We start from the raw sequence: 17800 nt of genomic DNA, 5'->3' as shown, positions 1-17800 counted from the left end.
AATCAGCTGCCAAATGAAGCACTTCGAAAAGCTTACAGCACCTGGTATTCCCAGGCGGTCTCCCATCCAAGTACTAACCAGGCCCGACCCTGCTTTACTTCCGAGTTCAGATGAGATCGGGCATTTCCAGGGTGGTATGGCCGTAACGAAAAGAGGCTGTCAAGCGTTGGCTATTTAAATCAGCTGCCAAATGAAGCACTTCGAAAAGCTTACAGCACCTGGTATTCCCAGGCGGTCTCCCATCCAAGTACTAACCAGGCCCGACCCTGCTTTACTTCCGAGTTCAGATGAGATCGGGCATTTCCAGGGTGGTATGGCCGTAAGCGAAAGAGGCTGTCAAGCGTTGGCTATTTAAATCAGCTGCCAAATGAAGCACTTCGAAAAGCTTCCAGCACCTGGTATTCCCAGGCGGTCTCCCATCCAAGTACTAACCAGGCCCGACCCTGCTTTACTTCCGAGTTCAGATGAGATCGGGCATTTCCAGGGTGGTATGGCCGTAAGCGAAAGAGGCTGTCAAGCGTTGGCTATTTAAATCAGCTGCCAAATGAAGCACTTCGAAAAGCTTACAGCACCTGGTATTCCCAGGCGGTCTCCCATCCAAGTACTAACCAGGCCCGACCCTGCTTTACTTCCGAGTTCAGATGAGATCGGGCATTTCCAGGGTGGTATGGCCGTAAGCGAAAGAGGCTGTCAAGCGTTGGCTATTTAAATCAGCTGCCAAATGAAGCACTTCGAAAAGCTTACAGCACCTGGTATTCTCAGGCGGTCTCCCATCCAAGTACTAACCAGGCCCGACCCTGCTTTACTTCCGAGTTCAGATGAGATCGGGCATTTCCAGGGTGGTATGGCCGTAAGCGAAAGAGGCTGTCAAGCGTTGGCTATTTAAATCAGCTGCCAAATGAAGCACTTCGAAAAGCTTACAGCACCTGGTATTCTCAGGCGGTCTCCCATCCAAGTACTAACCAGGCCCGACCCTGCTTTACTTCCGAGTTCAGATGAGATCGGGCATTTCCAGGGTGGTATGGCCGTAAGCGAAAGAGGCTGTCAAGCGTTGGCTATTTAAATCAGCTGCCAAATGAAGCACTTCGAAAAGCTTACAGCACCTGGTATTCCCAGGCGGTCTCCCATCCAAGTACTAACCAGGCCCGACCCTGCTTTACTTCCGAGTTCAGATGAGATCGGGCATTTCCAGGGTGGTATGGCCGTAAGCGAAAGAGGCTGTCAAGCGTTGGCTATTTAAATCAGCTGCCAAATGAAGCACTTCGAAAAGCTTACAGCACCTGGTATTCCCAGGCGGTCTCCCATCCAAGTACTAACCAGGCCCGACCCTGCTTTACTTCCGAGTTCAGATGAGATCGGGCATTTCCAGGGTGGTATGGCCGTAAGCGAAAGAGGCTGTCAAGCGTTGGCTATTTAAATCAGCTGCCAAATGAAGCACTTCGAAAAGCTTACAGCACCTGGTATTCCCAGGCGGTCTCCCATGCAAGTACTAACCAGGCCCGACCCTGCTTTACTTCCGAGTTCAGATGAGATCGGGCATTTCCAGGGTGGTATGGCCGTAAGCGAAAGAGGCTGTCAAGCGTTGGCTATTTAAATCAGCTGCCAAATGAAGCACTTCGAAAAGCTTACCGCACCTGGTATTCCCAGGCGGTCTCCCATCCAAGTACTAACCAGGCCCGACCCTGCTTTACTTCCGAGTTCAGATGAGATCGGGCATTTCCAGGGTGGTATGGCCGTAAGCGAAAGAGGCTGTCAAGCGTTGGCTATTTAAATCAGCTGCCAAATGAAGCACTTCGAGAAGCTTACAGCACCTGGTATTCCCAGGCGGTCTCCCATCCAAGTACTAACCAGGCCCGACCCTGCTTTACTTCCGAGTTCAGATGAGATCGGGCATTTCCAGGGTGGTATGGCCGTAAGCGAAAGAGGCTGTCAAGCGTTGGCTATTTAAATCAGCTGCCAAATGAAGCACTTCGAAAAGCTTACAGCACCTGGTATTCCCAGGCGGTCTCCCATCCAAGTACTAACCAGGCCCGACCCTGCTTTACTTCCGAGTTCAGATGAGATCGGGCATTTCCAGGGTGGTATGGCCGTAAGCGAAAGAGGCTGTCAAGCGTTGGCTATTTAAATCAGCTGCCAAATGAAGCACTTCGAAAAGCTTACAGCACCTGGTATTCCCAGGCGGTCTCCCATCCAAGTACTAACCAGGCCCGACCCTGCTTTACTTCCGAGTTCAGATGAGATCGGGCATTTCCAGGGTGGTATGGCCGTAAGCGAAAGAGGCTGTCAAGCGTTGGCTATTTAAATCAGCTGCCAAATGAAGCACTTCGAAAAGCTTACAGCACCTGGTATTCCCAGGCGGTCTCCCATCCAAGTACTAACCAGGCCCGACCCTGCTTTACTTCCGAGTTCAGATGAGATCGGGCATTTCCAGGGTGGTATGGCCGTAAGCGAAAGAGGCTGTCAAGCGTTGGCTATTTAAATCAGCTGCCAAATGAAGCACTTCGAAAAGCTTACAGCACCTGGTATTCCCAGGCGGTCTCCCATCCAAGTACTAACCAGGCCCGACCCTGCTTTACTTCCGAGTTCAGATGAGATCGGGCATTTCCAGGGTGGTATGGCCGTAAGCGAAAGAGGCTGTCAAGCGTTGGCTATTTAAATCAGCTGCCAAATGAAGCACTTCGAAAAGCTTACAGCACCTGGTATTCCCAGGCGGTCTCCCATCCAAGTACTAACCAGGCCCGACCCTGCTTTACTTCCGAGTTCAGATGAGATCGGGCATTTCCAGGGTGGTATGGCCGTAAGCGAAAGAGGCTGTCAAGCGTTGGCTATTTAAATCAGCTGCCAAATGAAGCACTTCGAAAAGCTTACAGCACCTGGTATTCCCAGGCGGTCTCCCATCCAAGTACTAACCAGACCCGACCCTGCTTTACTTCCGAGTTCAGATGAGATCGGGCATTTCCAGGGTGGTATGGCCGTAAGCGAAAGAGGCTGTCAAGCGTTGGCTATTTAAATCAGCTGCCAAATGAAGCACTTCGAAAAGCTTACAGCACCTGGTATTCCCAGGCGGTCTCCCATCCAAGTACTAACCAGGCCCGACCCTGCTTTACTTCCGAGTTCAGATGAGATCGGGCATTTCCAGGGTGGTATGGCCGTAAGCGAAAGAGGCTGTCAAGCGTTGGCTATTTAAATCAGCTGCCAAATGAAGCACTTCGAAAAGCTTACAGCACCTGGTATTCCCAGGCGGTCTCCCATCCAAGTACTAACCAGGCCCGACCCTGCTTTACTTCCGAGTTCAGATGAGATCGGGCATTTCCAGGGTGGTATGGCCGTAAGCGAAAGAGGCTGTCAAGCGTTGGCTATTTAAATCAGCTGCCAAATGAAGCACTTCGAAAAGCTTACCGCACCTGGTATTCCCAGGCGGTCTCCCATCCAAGTACTAACCAGGCCCGACCCTGCTTTACTTCCGAGTTCAGATGAGATCGGGCATTTCCAGGGTGGTATGGCCGTAAGCGAAAGAGGCTGTCAAGCGTTGGCTATTTAAATCAGCTGCCAAATGAAGCACTTCGAAAAGCTTACAGCACCTGGTATTCCCAGGCGGTCTCCCATCCAAGTGCTAACCAGGCCCGACCCTGCTTTACTTCCGAGTTCAGATGAGATCGGGCATTTCCAGGGTGGTATGGCCGTAAGCGAAAGAGGCTGTCAAGCGTTGGCTATTTAAATCAGCTGCCAAATGAAGCATTTCGAAAAGCTTACAGCACCTGGTATTCCCAGGCGGTCTCCCATCCAAGTACTAACCAGGCCCGACCCTGCTTTACTTCCGAGTTCAGATGAGATCGGGCATTTCCAGGGTGGTATGGCCGTAAGCGAAAGAGGCTGTCAAGCGTTGGCTATTTAAATCAGCTGCCAAATGAAGCACTTCGAAAAGCTTACAGCACCTGGTATTCCCAGGCGGTCTCCCATCCAAGTACTAACCAGGCCCGACCCTGCTTTACTTCCGAGTTCAGATGAGATCGGGCATTTCCAGGGTGGTATGGCCGTAAGCGAAAGAGGCTGTCAAGCGTTGGCTATTTAAATCAGCTGCCAAATGAAGCACTTCGAAAAGCTTACAGCACCTGGTATTCCCAGGCGGTCTCCCATCCAAGTGCTAACCAGGCCCGACCCTGCTTTACTTCCGAGTTCAGATGAGATCGGGCATTTCCAGGGTGGTATGGCCGTAAGCGAAAGAGGCTGTCAAGCGTTGGCTATTTAAATCAGCTGCCAAATGAAGCATTTCGAAAAGCTTACAGCACCTGGTATTCCCAGGCGGTCTCCCATCCAAGTACTAACCAGGCCCGACCCTGCTTTACTTCCGAGTTCAGATGAGAACTGGCATTTCTTTTTTTTTTTTTTTTTTTTTTTTTATTAAAAATTAATCACATTACATTAACATTTAAATACTTCAAGAAATTTCACAAAACAATTACATTAAAATCAACATTCTTCATAACAAAACATCCTCTTTGGGCATTTTCCACTTTAAACCATTTAAAACATTATACACTTCATCATTAAACACATCATAAAAGCTTGGTAACATATCTTCTCCTTTAAAATACCAGTACAGTCTTTCAATTTATCTTTCCATTTTTCGTTTTAGTACATTCCACACATTTAAAACAACTCTTTCCTGTTTTGCTACATTTCTTCTTTCCCACACACACTTTTTAATCATCATTATAAGAAGATTTACAAACTTTTTGTTTTTGTTTTGCATATTCCATCCGAACATCACAAGAGTATTCCATTCCAATTGTTCTTCATCCCAATCTTTCAATAAATCTTTTAGCATTTTTTGGCATTTCATGTAAAAACATTCTAATTCTTTACAGTATAAAAACAGGTGTAAAATTCCTTCATCTTCTTGAAAACAAACCTTACATGTTGCATTTTGTTCTATATGTATCTTTGTTAAAATGCACTCAGTAAAAATTGCCTTGTGTCTTATAAAATATTCAAAACATTCCAATCTTGTTTCTATTATTTTCCCTCTCATGTTTTTCCATATATTTTCCTTTTTTACACTATTCAATCTTTGTACCCAAAAGTTATTTGCTATTGGTTCTTGAAATACACTATCTCTAAAATACACATAAAAGTCTTTCAGTAAACAATCTTTAAAATCACAAAGCTTTCCTTTTAAATTGACATGTATGATTTTTTCATTCCCACCTTCTTCCATATTTTCTATTCTTGTAATCCATTCTTTTGGTATGGCACTTTTGACCGTTTCAAGTTTATTTTCTATTTCCTTTACACTGTATTCCTCTTTAGCTTCTTCCATTAAGTCTACTATATATTGCTTAGGTAAAAATCCCTTTTTGAATTCATAAAGAACATCCCTTATTCTTAAAATCCCTACATCCATCCATTTTTTAAAAAATAGTTCCTTCCCTTCTTTTAAAATACTTTTATTTAAAAACAAAGGTTGATTTAACAAGTTTTCTCTTGCCTTTACTTGATAAAATACTCCGTCTAAAAATTTCCCCCATGCACTTAAAATTTCTTGATAAAACCCTGGTAACTTTTCCGTCATCCAGTTTTTTGTTTTTAACCAAAGAATGTCTTCTCCTAAGTTAAAATTGCCAACTTTGTTTAAAAAATATTTCATAACTTTTTTCCATTCTGTTGAGTTCTCCTCTTGTAAAAGCTTTTTAACTATTTTGATTCTAAGACAATTCTTCCTTTGTTTAATATCCATCAATCCTATCCCTCCTTCTTCTGTTGCTCCTATTATTGTATTGTACGCAATTCTTGGGGGTTTCCCCTCCCATAAAAAATCTTGAACACACTTTTTCAATCTCCCTTCTATCCAACATGGCATTTCTGTTATATATAATTTATACCATAGCTTTGATGTCATTAAAACATTTAATATTAAGGCTTTCCCCTTTAAGCAAAGTTCTCTTATCCTCCAAAAATTTAATCTTGATTCTATTCCTCTTATTAGATCATCCCACATCTTTTCTGTTGCTTTTCTTTCATTTTTACCAATTAAAATTCCTAAAATTTTCCGTTCTTCTACTTCTCTAAACTGGAAACAATCTGTTAAAATATCTGCTTTACCAAACCTCATATATTGTGTTTTATTTTCATTTATTTTGCTTCCTGTTCCCTTACAAAACTCCTGTACTTTTTTCATGGCTTCTTTTACACTCTTTTTCTCCTTCACTATTATTGTTGTATCATCAGCATACTGGTATATTTTTCCTTCATCCTCCTCTTCTTCTATTTTTATTCCTTTAATTTTAGTTTCTTGTTTTATTGCTAACCCTAAAGGTTCTGCGATTAGGGAATATAATAGTGCTGAAAGAGGACATCCTTGTCTAATTGATCTTGTAATTTTAAAGCAATCTGTTAAAAAACCATTACATTTTACTTTTGTTAAAGCCCCTTTATATAAAATTTTAATCCAATTAATAAAATTCTCTCCAAATCCAAATGTTTTGAGTACATCAAATAAATAAGTATGTTCTACTCTGTCAAAAGCCTTTTCAAAATCTACACTAATTAAAAAACCATTCATCTTCTTTTCTTGTAAATAATCTATTGTGCTTTTAATACTCATTGTTACATCTGCAATATCTCTCCCTTTTATTGCATATGCTTGGTTTGATTTAATTAATTTAGGCATTACTTCCTTTAATCTATTCGCTAAAACTTTTGCTAAAATCTTTAAATCTGTATTCAACATTGTTATTGGTCTATAATTTTGTAATTCAGTTTTTGCTCCTTTTCTTTTATATATTAACTTCATTAATCCCATCCCCATTCTTTCATTCATCTCTTTACATTTAAAAATGTCTTTAAAAACTTCTTTAAGTATTCCTTTTAAAATATCTTTAAAAACAATATAAAATTCATTTCCTATTCCATCTATACCTGGACTTTTCTTTTTATTTAGTTGATTTATTGCAATTTCAATCTCTTCTTCATCTATTTCTCTGTCACATTCTTTGTTGTCATCTTTTTCTAATTTTACTTTTATATAATTTAGAATCTTCCTTTCTTTTTCTTCATCAATACCTTTTGCTTCAAAAAGATCTTCATAAAAATGTTTGATTTCTTCTAGTATTTCTATGTTTCCTTTCACAATTTTTCCATTTCTCCCTTTAATTTCCTTTAGTATTCCTGCTTTACCTCTTTGCTTCTCTAAATCAAAAAAGAATTTCGTGCATTTTTCCCCTTCTACTGTGTATTTAGATCTGCTCCTCAACATTGCCCCCTTATATTTGTCTTCTTCTAAATCTCGTAATTTTTGCTCTATTTCTTTGATTTTTTCAATATCTTTATTTTCTTTGTTTAATTCTTTTTCTAAGGATTTTTTAACTTCTTTTTCTGTATACTTTTTACATCTTTGTAGTACTGCGCAATATTTGATTGTGTATTTTCTTATTTGGTATTTTGTGTTTTCCCACCATATCCTTTTATCTTCATCATACATTCTATTTTCTTTTTCTTTCTCTATTATTTCTTTGACTTTTTGAACATAATCTTCATTTTTTAAAATGGTTGTGTTTAAAATCCAAGTTCCTGGTCCTTTTTGTATGTTATCTACATTCACTTTAAAATGCAAGAGCTTATGATCACTAAAACTGTTCTCTTCATACTGTATGTTTTCTATAAAATTCTCAATATTCCTAGTACATAATATAAAATCTATTCTTGTTTGACATATAAAATCTCCAACTATTTGTCTCCTTGAAAACTCTCTTTTTTCTTTGTTATTTTCCCTCCATATGTCTATTAAATTATTTTCTTTTATTAGCTCCTTTAGTTCTTTCCTTGCTGTGTCAGATTTAAAAACCATTCCATCTGCCATGTCTTGTTTATTAAAAACTGTATTAAAATCTCCTACCATTATTATTTTTTTATGTCTCTCAATTACCTTATTTAAAATCTTAAAAAACTCTTTTTTATCTTTCTCTTCCGTAGGTGCATGTATATTGGCTATAATCATTTCTTGTCCTTCATAGTTTACTTCTATCACTAAACACTTTCCATTATTGTTTTTATACACGATTTTTTTAATATTAAAAACATCTTTTTTTAATAAAAATGCCACCCCTCTTCCAGATTTGCCATCACCATTGTTATATAAGATATCCCCCTCCCACTTCTTTTTAAAATCTTCCATTACATAATCTTTCCAGTTTGTTTCTTGTAATACTATCATGTCCTTATTTTTAAATTTTTCTCTTATTTTCTCGAATTTCCCTTTTTCCATCATACCTCTTGCATTAAAAGATACACATTTTAAAACCATTAAAAGAAATAAAGATAAAATTAAAAACCTAAAAATCATTATTACTCATCATCTCCCTCCATTTCCTTTAACACTTCATATCTGTTCATGTTTTTCATTCTTGTAGTCAATTTTCTCTTTGTACTTTCTAGATTAGGTTTAATCTTTAATGTCTATCTTCGAATTGTTCTTCTCTCCTCTCTGTCCATTTTAATTTCTTCTTCTCTTCCAATTTCATTACTTTTTTCTTCATTTCTTTGTCCAGTCTTCACCTCATTGTCTCCACACATCTGAGAATTGTCCATTGTTTCCATTTCTATGTTTTCATTATCCTCTTCTTCTCTTTTTTCCTTTTCTTTGAAAAGCGTTTGCCTCTCCCTTTCTTCCAATATCAGTCTTTCATTTGCTTCATTTTGCATTTTTCCTCTCTCTTCTTCATGTCTTTCTTCACAAAAAATGTCATCTTCATTATTCCTCTCATGCATTTTCTTATCCTCTTGAATTTCTTTTCCATTTTGTTTCTCTTTCGGTAAGTCTTTTGGTTGTAAAACTCCAGCTTGTTCTTCTCCTTCATTTTGTTCTACATTGTTTACTTTATGCACTTGCCTGCTTATCTGGTTTCTTTCTTCTCCTTCCTCTGCCTCCATCCAACATTCACATTTTGCTAAAATTTGGAGGCATTCCGGGCATTTAATTGCATCACAGTTTCTTGCAAAATGTCCTCTTTCTTCGCACTTAAAGCACCTAAAGTCTGGGCAGTCCTTCATCACATGCTCCGGGCTCATACACAGCCTACAAGTCTTAACTTGGTGGCTGTGCATCACCCGGAAATATTGTGGTCCTTCTGCCGTTTCAAACTTCGTGCTATATGGAAGCGAAGCCACCTCCTTGGGAAACCGTGTCTTAATGAACCTTGTCCCATCCTCAATCTCAGTGCCCGGATATGTCCTCCTTTTATTTTTTGATAAGGGGCTAACACCCCATCCATCCAATTTTTCTAATATTACACTATCCTCCAGATAAACAGGCAAGTGCATAAAGGAGACAACATAGTCTCTGTTTTGTAACATTTTAACTTCACAGTTCTCTTCATTTATTGTTAGTCCATCAATCAGTTTGTCACAAGTTTCTTCCTCTTCTAAAGTTATTTCATATTCTTTGTCCTTTCTCGGTCTTATTGCCAAAATTCTCCCATGTCTACATTTTTCTGTTAACGCCTTAATAATGTCTGAAACTCTCACCTCTTTTACTTTGTCCACGTTTAGTATTACAGTTGCTTCCTTCAAGTACTTCTTTCCTCTCCTTTCATGTTGTCTTTCCTGTTGCTGATTTTCTTGTCATTCCATGTTAGCCATGTTTGTTTCTCCTCCTCGTGCTGTGTTGTTTCCCATCTGTTTTCCCTCTCGTACTCCCGTGTCGTCTCCTCTTTGCTTTTCACCATCCATCTCTGTGTTATTTTCTCCTCTTGTTTTGCCCGAAAGTCCAGTGAATTTGTCCTTTGTGCTTTCCATTGTCCCAAAAAAATCCAAGCAAAAAAGGTGAATAACCACCTTCCAGCTAGCACATGTGCTGCTGTCAGGTGGTTTAAACTCCAAAAATAAAAAATAATAACTCCTTAAACTATATTAAACACCCAAAAAAATAAAAAAATAAAACAACAAAAGAAAGGGAGAGCCTTTCTCTCCCGTCTGCAGCCTTTCACTTCCTGTTTTCACACTAACTCCCTGTAGCGCACTCAAGGTGGTGTAGCCGTAAGCAATGACAGCTGTCAAGTGTTGGCTATTGAAACTAGGCGCAGCCCCAGGAGGCGAGCACAGCTTAGCTGCCTGCTGCGCCAATGAGCTGGACAGCCGGAGCTGGGCAAGCTGTGAAACGCCAGATTCCATGTCACGGTACTGCGGTGTGGCTCCCAGGAGACAGCTCCTGCCAAGTTCGCATGTCAGGATGGCCGAGCAGTCTAAGGCGCTGCGTTCAGGTTGCAGTCTCCCCTGGAGGCGTGGGTTCGAAACCCACTTCTGACAAACTGAACCTGTGGCAGTGCGTTCAGGCTGAAGTCTTTAACTCTCTGCCCCCATGTCCGAATGATACAGTAACACTGACAAGGTGCCGTATCACGCGGGCTTTAATGCAAGTGCACCGAAAGGGGATCAAAAGAATTGTTCTGGGATGGTGTTGGTTTGCAGATGCATTTTTTCGTCAAATCCTCGTACAACGTCAAATCATGACATTTGACAGATCCACGCCCTAGTATCGTGGATCATCCAGGGAGCAGAGAACCGATTGAGAATGTGCGTAAAAGCAAATCTGAATGTTTCCGCCCAGTTTCTAACAGGAGACCCTCCGCTTGTAAAGCCATCGTGATAACCACAGGAGCCTCCGGTTAGGGTGAGAGCACTGTCTTGTGGTGCCATCGCAGAGAGACTGAAAGTCACTTTCCACAATGTTTTCATTCAATGTTCTACGCTGGTGGAATCACCTTCCCAATCCCACTCGGATTAGGGATACACTGGTATCCTTCAAACGACAGCTAACACCCATCTCTTCAGAGCACACCCGAACCCAAGGGGAATATCCCTCTCCCTAAAGAAAACGAAACTCCTACTCCAGCACTAAATTCTCTGAGCACAAACAAATTACTTGGGATAAATAGCCCTTTTTCGTATGCATTGCCTCGTCTTGTTGAATACCTCCACTATTGTATGTCGCTTTGGACAAAAGTGTCCGCTAATTGTATGCTTCCGCCCAGTTTCGAACAGGAGACCTTTAGTGTGTAATGCAAACATGATAAACACTACACTACGAAAACCAATAGGCTAGTGCTGCTTCAAGTATTTATAGTCTTTTTTTTTATAGGGCTGTCTTGTACGGTCTGCACCGTGGAGGGCCAGCAAACGCACTGGCCACCTGCTCATGCACAACACAAAGCTAAAAGAAATCAGATTCTACGCAAGTTTGCGACACCGCGAGGGGAGGTAAACACTGAGATGAATACAAACTTCTAGCCTCACACCGCTCTGCAGAAAGAATGTTTTCAGTGAACGTCAGTACTCAACAGAAGCATGATTTGACAATTGTCATAAAAGCCAGAGGTTGTTTCCGCCCAGTTTCGAACTGGGGACCTTTCGCGTGTGAGGCGAACGTGATAACCACTACACTACGGAAACCTTCAGGCAGAACAAGCAGATAACCCATTTTGATTGGGTGCCTGTTGACGATCATTGCTGGGGGCGCAGTGGATGCTATTATTTTCTCGCCAAAAGAAGAGCACTGTTTCTGCTCAGTTTCGAACCGAGGACCTTTCGCGTGTAAGGCGAACAAGATGACCACTACACTACAGAAACCCCACAAACGCTTTCGCCAGCGAAGTTAGGCCTGCAAGGATAAAACAAGGTGTACGCGTTTGTCAATCAAGAGGACAAAGCCAACTCAGTGTGACAAGCTCCCTGCAGGTATTAGGGCCAATTTACAATCCGGGCACAACACAGCTGTACAGGTCCTTGCGAAATATCCCCTTTCGTCACATTTGAAGCACCTGAATTCTGGGCATTCCTTCATCACATTTTCTGAGCTCATGCATAGTCGACAGGTTTTTACCTGATTGGTGTGCATGACTCTAAAGTGCTGTGGCCCTTCCGCCGTCTCGATTTTGGTGCTGTATGGTAAGGAGACCATCTCTTCTGGAAATCTGTTTTTTACAAACCTTGTTCCATCTTCTATGTTTGTGCCAGGATACAATCTTCTTTTAATTTTAGATATGGGGAAAACTCCCCATCCCTCTAGCTTGCTTAAAATTTCTTCATTTGCTAGGTAAACAGGCAGATTCTTGAACGAAACAACATAGTCTCTGTTTTGTAACCTCGTACTTCAGATTTCACTCCTTGAATTGTCAATCCATTGTCTATTAAAATTTCGGTGTCATCTTCAGTCTCCACTGTTACTTCCTCCTCCCTTGTTTGTTTGGGTCTCAACGCCAGAATTCTTCCTTCTCCATTCAGCTTCGTGACGGATTTGATTATATCAAATCTTCTTGCATCTTTTACATTTTCTACTTCTACAGTTACTGTTGCTTCCTTTGTGCATACTCTTCTTTGTATCTCTTGCTTATCCTTACCTTTTTCACCTCTTCGTTGGCCGGGCTCTTCATTTAATTTATCTCTTTGTCTGTTGTCAAGTCCATTTTCTTTATCTCTTCGTCTATTATCCAGCCTATTTTCTTTATCCTTTCGTGCAAGTCCCTCCATTTCCATGTCGTTGCCGGGGAATCTGTCCATGATTAAAAATAAAACACTACATAACCACCCTTCAGTCAGCAAAATGCTGCTGTTAGGTGGTTTTTAAAGACAAAAACAAAACAAACAAACAAAAACACTCAAGGTCAATAAACAAAAAGGTAGACAAACAAAATGGGGAGAGCCTTTCTCTCCTTACTGCTGCCAACTCACTTAGGGCCTGTTTGCTCTATAGCGCCTTCAGGGTGGTGTGGCCGTAAGCATTGACAGCTGTCAAGTGTTGGCTATTGAAACTAGGCGCAGCCCCAGGAGGCGAGCACAGCTTAGCTGCCTGCTGCGCCAATGAGCTGGACAGCCGGAGCTGGGCAAGCTGTGAAACGCCAGATTCCATGTCACGGTACTGCGGTGTGGCTGCCAGGAGACAGCTCCTGCCAAGTTCGCATGTCAGGATGGCCGAGCGGTCTAAGGCGCTGCGTTCAGGTCGCAGTCTCCCCTGAACCTGCGGCAGTGCGTTCAGGATTAAGTCTTTAACTCTCTGCCCCCATGTCCGAATGATACAGTAACACTGACAAGGCGCCGCATCACGCGGGCTTTAATGCAAGTGCACCGAAAGGGGATAAAAAGAATTGTTCTGGGATGGCGTTGGTTTGCAGAGGCATTTTTTCGTCAAATCCTCGTACAACGTCAAATCATGACATTTGACAGATCCACGCCCTAGTATCGTGGATCATCCAGGGAGCAGAGAGCCGATTGAGAATGTGCGTAAAAGCAAATCTGAATGTTTCCGCCCAGTTTCTAACAGGAGACCCTCCGCTTGTAAAGCCATCGTGATAACCACAGGAGCCTCCGGTTAGGGTGAGAGCACTGTCTTGTGGTGCCATCGCAGAGAGACTGAAAGTCACTTTCCACAATGTTTTCATTCAATGTTCTACGCTGGTGGAATCACCTTCCCATTCCCACTCGGATTAGGGATACACTGGTATCCTTCAAACGACAGCTAACACCCATCTCTTCAGAGTACACCCGAACCCAAGGGGAATATCCCTCTCCCTAAAGAAAACGAAACTCCTACTCCAGCACTAAATTCTCTGAGCACAAACAAATTACTTGGGATAAATAGCCCTTTTTCGTATGCATTGCCTCGTCTTGTTGAATACCTCCACTATTGTATGTCGCTTTGGACAAAAGTGTCCGCTAATTGTATGCTTCCGCCCAGTTTCGAACAGGAGACCTTTAGTGTGTAATGCAAACATGATAAACACTACACTACGAAAACCAATAGGCTAGTGCTGCTTCAAGTATTTATAGTCTTTTTTTTTATAGGGCTGTCTTGTACGGTCTGCACCGTGGAGGGCCAGCAAACGCACTGGCCACCTGCTCATGCACAACACAAAGCTAAAAGAAATCAGATTCTACGCAAGTTTGCGTCACCGCGAGGGGAGGTAAACACTGAGATGAATTCAAACTTCTAGCCTCACACCGCTCTGCAGAAAGAATGTTTTCAGTGAACGTCAGTACTCAACAGAAGCATGATTTGACAATTGTCATAAAAGCCAGAGGTTGTTTCCACCCAGTTTCGAACTGGGGACCTTTCGCGTGTGAGGCGAACGTGATAACCACTTCACTACGGAAACCTTCAGGCAGAACAAGCAGATAACCCATTTTGATTGGGTGCCTGTTGACGATCATTGCTGGGGGCGCAGTGGATGCTATTATTTTCTCGCTAAAAGAAGAGCACTGTTTCTGCTCGGTTTCGAACCGAGGACCTTTCGCGTGTAAGGCGAACGTGATGACCACTACACTACAGAAACCCCACAAACGCTTTCGCCAACGAAGTTAGGCCTGCAAGGATAAAACAAGGTGTACGCGTTTGTCAATCAAGAGGACAAAGCCAACTCAACGTGACAAGCTCCCTGCAGGTATTAGGGCCAATTTACAATCCGGGCCCAACACAGCTGTACAGGTCCTTGCGAAATGTCCCCTTTCGTCACATTTGAAGCACCTGAATTCTGGGCAATCCTTCATCACATTTTCTGAGCTCATGCATAGTCGACAGGTTTTTACCTGATTGGTGTGCATGACTCTAAAGTGCTGTGGCCCTTCCGCCGTCTCGATTTTGGTGCTGTATGGTAAGGAGACCATCTCTTCTGGAAATCTGTTTTTTACAAACCTTGTTCCATCTTCTATGTTTGTGCCAGGATACAATCTTCTTTTAATTTTAGATATGGGGAAAACTCCCCATCCCTCTAGCTTGCTTAAAATTTCTTCATCAGCTAGGTAAACAGGCAGATGCTTGAACGAAACAACATAGTCTCTGTTTTGTAACCTCCGTACTTCAGATTTCACTCCTTGAATTGTCAATCCATTGTCTATTAAAATTTCGGTGTCATCTTCAGTCTCCACTGTTACTTCCTCCTCCCTTGTTTGTTTGGGTCTCAACGCCAGAATTCTTCCTTCTCCAATCAGCTCCGTGACTGATTTGATTATATCAAATCTTCTTGCATCTTTTACATTTTCTACTTCTACAGTTACTGTTGCTTCCTTTGTGCATACTCTTCTTTGTATCTCTTGCTTATCCTTACCTTTTTCACCTCTTCGTTGGCCGGGCTCTTCATTTAATTTATCTCTTTGTCTGTTGTCAAGTCCATTTTCTTTATCTCTTCGTCTATTATCCAGCCCATTTTCTTTATCCTTTCGTGCAAGTCCCTCCATTTCCATGTCGTTGCCGGGGAATCTGTCCATGATTAAAAATAAAACACACTACATAACCACCCTTCAGTCAGCAAAATGCTGCTGTTAGGTGGTTTTTAAAGACAAAACAAAACAAACAAAAACACTCAAGGTCAATAAACAAAAAGGTAGACAAACAAAATGGGGAGAGCCTTTCTCTCCTTACTGCTGCCAACTCACTTAGGGCCTGTTTGCTCTATAGCGCCCTCAGGGTGGTGTGGCCGTAAGCAATGACAGCTGTCAAGTGTTGGCTATTGAAACTAGGCGCAGCCCCAGGAGGCGAGCACAGCTTAGCTGCCTGCTGTGCCAATGAGCTGGACAGCCGGAGCTGGGCAAGCTGTGAAACGCCAGATTCCATGTCACGGTACTGCGGCGTGGCTCCCAGGAGACAGCTCCTGCAAAGTTCGCATGTCAGGATGGCCGATCGGTCTAAGATGCTGCGTTCAGGTCGCAGTCTCCCCTGGAGCCGTGGGTTTGAATCCCACTTCTGACAAACTGAACCTGTGGCAGTGTGTTCAGGCTGAAGTCTTTAACTCTCTGCCCCCATGTCCGAATGATACAGTAACACTGACAAGGCGCCGCATCACGCGGGCTTTAATGCAAGTGCACCGAAAGGGGATCAAAAGAATTGTTCTGGGATGGCGTTGATTTTTAAGGTTTACACTACGGAAACCTTCAGGCAGAACAAGCAGATAACCCATTTTGATTGGGTGCCTGTTGACGATCATTGCTGGGGGCGCAGTGGATGCTATTATTTTCTCGCCAAAAGAAGAGCACTGTTTCTGCTCGGTTTCGAACCGAGGACCTTTCGCGTGGAAGGCGAACGTGATGACCACTACACTACAGAAACCCCACAAGCGCTTTCGCCAGCGAAGTTAGGCCTGCAAGGATAAAACAAGGCGTACGCGTTTGTCAATCAAGAGAACAAAGCCAACTCAGCGTGACAAGCTCCCTGCAGGTATTAGGGCCAATTTACAATCCGGGCCCAACACAGCTGTACAGGTCCTTGCGAAATGTCCCCTTTCGTCACATTTGAAGCACCTGAATTCTGGGCATTCCTTCATCACATTTTCTGAGCTCATGCATAGTCGACAGGTTTTTACCTGATTGGTGTGCATGACTCTAAAGTGCTGTGGCGCTTCCGCCGTCTCGATTTTGGTACTGTATGGTAAGGAGACCATCTCTTCCGGAAATCTGTTTTTTACAAACCTTGTTCCATCTTCTATGTTTGTGCCAGGATACAATCTTCTTTTAATTTTAGATATGGGGAAAACTCCCCATCTCTCTAGCTTGCTTAAAATTTCTTCATGTGCTAGGTAAACAGGCAGATGCTTGAACGAAACAACATAGTCTCTGTTTTGTAACCTCCGTACTTCAGATTTCACTCCTTTAATTGTCAATCCATTGTCTATTAAAATTTCGGTGTCATCTTCAGTCTCCATTGTTACTTCTTACTCCCTTTGTTTGTTTGGGTCTCACCGCCAGCATTCTTCCTTCTCCAATCAGCTCCGTGACTGCTTTGGTTATATCAAATCTTCTTGCATCTTTTACATTTTCTACTTCTACAGTTACTGTTGCTTCCTTTGTGCATACTCTTCTTTGTACCTCTTGCTTATCCTTACCTTTCTCACCTCTTCGTTGGCCGGGCTCTTCATTTTATTTATCTCTTTGTCTGTTGTCAAGTCCATTTTCTTTCCCTCTCCGTCTATTATCCAGCCCATTTTCTTTATCCTTTCTTGCAAGTCCCTCCATGTCCATGTCGTTGCCGGGGAATCTGTCCATGATTAAAAATAAAACACACTACATAACCACCCTTCAGTCAGCAAAATGCTGCTGTTAGGTGGTTTTTAAAGACAAAAAGAAAACAAACAAACAAAAACACTCAAGGTCAATAAACAAAAAGGTAGACAAACAAAATGGGGAGAGCCTTTCTCTCCTTACTGCTGCCAACTCACTTCCTGTTTGCTCTATAGCCCCCTCAGGGTGGTGTGGCCGTAAGCAATGACAGCTGTCAAGTGTTGGCTATTTAAAGTAGGCGCAGCCCCAGGAGGCGAGCACAGATTAGCTGCCTGCAGCGCCAATGAGCTGGACAGCCGGAGCTGGGCAAGCTGTGAAGCACCAGATTCAATGTCACGGTACTGCGGTGTGGCTCCCAGGAGACAGCCCCTGCCAAGCTTGCATGTCAGGATGGCCGAGCGGTCTAAGGCGCTGGGTTCAGGTCGCAGTCTCCCCTGGAGGTGTGGGTTCGAATCCCACTTCTGACAAACCGAGCCTGCGGCAGTGCGCTCAGGCTGAATTCTTTAACTCTCTGCCCCCATGTCCGAATGATACAGTAACACTGACAAAGTGCCGCATCACGCGGGCTTTAATGCAAGTGCACTGAAAGGGGATCAAAAGAATTGTCCTGGGATGGTGTTGCTTTTTAAGGTTTGCAGGGCATTTTTTTCGTCAAATCCTCGTACAACGTCAAGTCATGACATTTGACAGATCCATGCCCTTGTATCGTGGATCATCCAGTGAGCAGAGAGCCAATTGAGAATGTGCGTAAAAGCAAATCTGA

General features: G+C 42.7%; 31 non-coding genes across 31 annotated transcripts; 2 read left to right on the top strand and 29 right to left on the bottom strand.

The window, feature by feature from the left end:
• Window positions 1-29: 29 nt before the first annotated feature.
• Window positions 30-148, bottom strand: LOC137494725 (5S ribosomal RNA). Its single transcript, XR_011014671.2, has one exon. It is a non-coding gene; the product is annotated as a 5S ribosomal RNA (ribosomal RNA).
• Window positions 149-206: 58 nt separating this feature from the next.
• On the bottom strand, window positions 207-325 carry LOC141382865 (5S ribosomal RNA). Its single transcript, XR_012403808.1, has one exon. It is a non-coding gene; the product is annotated as a 5S ribosomal RNA (ribosomal RNA).
• A 58-nt stretch (window positions 326-383) lies between these two features.
• Window positions 384-502, bottom strand: LOC137494737 (5S ribosomal RNA). Its single transcript, XR_011014683.2, has one exon. It is a non-coding gene; the product is annotated as a 5S ribosomal RNA (ribosomal RNA).
• A 58-nt stretch (window positions 503-560) lies between these two features.
• On the bottom strand, window positions 561-679 carry LOC137494748 (5S ribosomal RNA). The gene has a single exon (XR_011014694.1). It is a non-coding gene; the product is annotated as a 5S ribosomal RNA (ribosomal RNA).
• A 58-nt stretch (window positions 680-737) lies between these two features.
• Window positions 738-856, bottom strand: LOC137494759 (5S ribosomal RNA). The gene has a single exon (XR_011014705.2). It is a non-coding gene; the product is annotated as a 5S ribosomal RNA (ribosomal RNA).
• A 58-nt stretch (window positions 857-914) lies between these two features.
• Window positions 915-1033, bottom strand: LOC137494770 (5S ribosomal RNA). Its single transcript, XR_011014716.2, has one exon. It is a non-coding gene; the product is annotated as a 5S ribosomal RNA (ribosomal RNA).
• A 58-nt stretch (window positions 1034-1091) lies between these two features.
• On the bottom strand, window positions 1092-1210 carry LOC137493609 (5S ribosomal RNA). The gene has a single exon (XR_011013584.2). It is a non-coding gene; the product is annotated as a 5S ribosomal RNA (ribosomal RNA).
• A 58-nt stretch (window positions 1211-1268) lies between these two features.
• On the bottom strand, window positions 1269-1387 carry LOC137493773 (5S ribosomal RNA). The gene has a single exon (XR_011013748.2). It is a non-coding gene; the product is annotated as a 5S ribosomal RNA (ribosomal RNA).
• A 58-nt stretch (window positions 1388-1445) lies between these two features.
• Window positions 1446-1564, bottom strand: LOC137494781 (5S ribosomal RNA). The gene has a single exon (XR_011014727.2). It is a non-coding gene; the product is annotated as a 5S ribosomal RNA (ribosomal RNA).
• Window positions 1565-1622: 58 nt separating this feature from the next.
• On the bottom strand, window positions 1623-1741 carry LOC137494792 (5S ribosomal RNA). Its single transcript, XR_011014738.2, has one exon. It is a non-coding gene; the product is annotated as a 5S ribosomal RNA (ribosomal RNA).
• A 58-nt stretch (window positions 1742-1799) lies between these two features.
• On the bottom strand, window positions 1800-1918 carry LOC137494803 (5S ribosomal RNA). The gene has a single exon (XR_011014749.1). It is a non-coding gene; the product is annotated as a 5S ribosomal RNA (ribosomal RNA).
• A 58-nt stretch (window positions 1919-1976) lies between these two features.
• On the bottom strand, window positions 1977-2095 carry LOC137494815 (5S ribosomal RNA). Its single transcript, XR_011014760.1, has one exon. It is a non-coding gene; the product is annotated as a 5S ribosomal RNA (ribosomal RNA).
• Window positions 2096-2153: 58 nt separating this feature from the next.
• LOC137494827 (5S ribosomal RNA) lies at window positions 2154-2272 on the bottom strand. Its single transcript, XR_011014771.1, has one exon. It is a non-coding gene; the product is annotated as a 5S ribosomal RNA (ribosomal RNA).
• A 58-nt stretch (window positions 2273-2330) lies between these two features.
• On the bottom strand, window positions 2331-2449 carry LOC137493774 (5S ribosomal RNA). The gene has a single exon (XR_011013749.2). It is a non-coding gene; the product is annotated as a 5S ribosomal RNA (ribosomal RNA).
• A 58-nt stretch (window positions 2450-2507) lies between these two features.
• LOC137493933 (5S ribosomal RNA) lies at window positions 2508-2626 on the bottom strand. The gene has a single exon (XR_011013908.2). It is a non-coding gene; the product is annotated as a 5S ribosomal RNA (ribosomal RNA).
• A 58-nt stretch (window positions 2627-2684) lies between these two features.
• LOC137494839 (5S ribosomal RNA) lies at window positions 2685-2803 on the bottom strand. The gene has a single exon (XR_011014782.1). It is a non-coding gene; the product is annotated as a 5S ribosomal RNA (ribosomal RNA).
• Window positions 2804-2861: 58 nt separating this feature from the next.
• On the bottom strand, window positions 2862-2980 carry LOC141383560 (5S ribosomal RNA). Its single transcript, XR_012404582.1, has one exon. It is a non-coding gene; the product is annotated as a 5S ribosomal RNA (ribosomal RNA).
• Window positions 2981-3038: 58 nt separating this feature from the next.
• LOC141382864 (5S ribosomal RNA) lies at window positions 3039-3157 on the bottom strand. Its single transcript, XR_012403807.1, has one exon. It is a non-coding gene; the product is annotated as a 5S ribosomal RNA (ribosomal RNA).
• Window positions 3158-3215: 58 nt separating this feature from the next.
• LOC137494862 (5S ribosomal RNA) lies at window positions 3216-3334 on the bottom strand. The gene has a single exon (XR_011014806.1). It is a non-coding gene; the product is annotated as a 5S ribosomal RNA (ribosomal RNA).
• Window positions 3335-3392: 58 nt separating this feature from the next.
• Window positions 3393-3511, bottom strand: LOC137494873 (5S ribosomal RNA). The gene has a single exon (XR_011014817.2). It is a non-coding gene; the product is annotated as a 5S ribosomal RNA (ribosomal RNA).
• A 58-nt stretch (window positions 3512-3569) lies between these two features.
• Window positions 3570-3688, bottom strand: LOC141383758 (5S ribosomal RNA). The gene has a single exon (XR_012404794.1). It is a non-coding gene; the product is annotated as a 5S ribosomal RNA (ribosomal RNA).
• A 58-nt stretch (window positions 3689-3746) lies between these two features.
• On the bottom strand, window positions 3747-3865 carry LOC141382863 (5S ribosomal RNA). Its single transcript, XR_012403806.1, has one exon. It is a non-coding gene; the product is annotated as a 5S ribosomal RNA (ribosomal RNA).
• Window positions 3866-3923: 58 nt separating this feature from the next.
• On the bottom strand, window positions 3924-4042 carry LOC137494906 (5S ribosomal RNA). Its single transcript, XR_011014850.1, has one exon. It is a non-coding gene; the product is annotated as a 5S ribosomal RNA (ribosomal RNA).
• Window positions 4043-4100: 58 nt separating this feature from the next.
• Window positions 4101-4219, bottom strand: LOC137493935 (5S ribosomal RNA). Its single transcript, XR_011013910.1, has one exon. It is a non-coding gene; the product is annotated as a 5S ribosomal RNA (ribosomal RNA).
• Window positions 4220-10219: 6000 nt separating this feature from the next.
• On the top strand, window positions 10220-10302 carry trnal-cag (transfer RNA leucine (anticodon CAG)). The gene has a single exon. It is a non-coding gene; the product is annotated as a tRNA-Leu (tRNA).
• A 1070-nt stretch (window positions 10303-11372) lies between these two features.
• On the bottom strand, window positions 11373-11445 carry trnav-cac (transfer RNA valine (anticodon CAC)). The gene has a single exon. It is a non-coding gene; the product is annotated as a tRNA-Val (tRNA).
• A 104-nt stretch (window positions 11446-11549) lies between these two features.
• On the bottom strand, window positions 11550-11622 carry trnav-uac (transfer RNA valine (anticodon UAC)). The gene has a single exon. It is a non-coding gene; the product is annotated as a tRNA-Val (tRNA).
• A 2449-nt stretch (window positions 11623-14071) lies between these two features.
• Window positions 14072-14144, bottom strand: trnav-cac (transfer RNA valine (anticodon CAC)). Its single transcript has one exon. It is a non-coding gene; the product is annotated as a tRNA-Val (tRNA).
• A 104-nt stretch (window positions 14145-14248) lies between these two features.
• Window positions 14249-14321, bottom strand: trnav-uac (transfer RNA valine (anticodon UAC)). Its single transcript has one exon. It is a non-coding gene; the product is annotated as a tRNA-Val (tRNA).
• A 1696-nt stretch (window positions 14322-16017) lies between these two features.
• Window positions 16018-16090, bottom strand: trnag-ucc (transfer RNA glycine (anticodon UCC)). The gene has a single exon. It is a non-coding gene; the product is annotated as a tRNA-Gly (tRNA).
• A 1331-nt stretch (window positions 16091-17421) lies between these two features.
• trnal-cag (transfer RNA leucine (anticodon CAG)) lies at window positions 17422-17504 on the top strand. Its single transcript has one exon. It is a non-coding gene; the product is annotated as a tRNA-Leu (tRNA).
• The last annotated feature ends 296 nt before the right edge of the window (window positions 17505-17800 follow it).

Source organism: Danio rerio, chromosome 4 (genome assembly GCF_049306965.1).
Source record: "Danio rerio strain Tuebingen ecotype United States chromosome 4, GRCz12tu, whole genome shotgun sequence".
NCBI classification, from domain to species: domain Eukaryota; kingdom Metazoa; phylum Chordata; class Actinopteri; order Cypriniformes; family Danionidae; genus Danio; species Danio rerio.
This window is presented reverse-complemented; position numbering and strand designations above follow the sequence as displayed.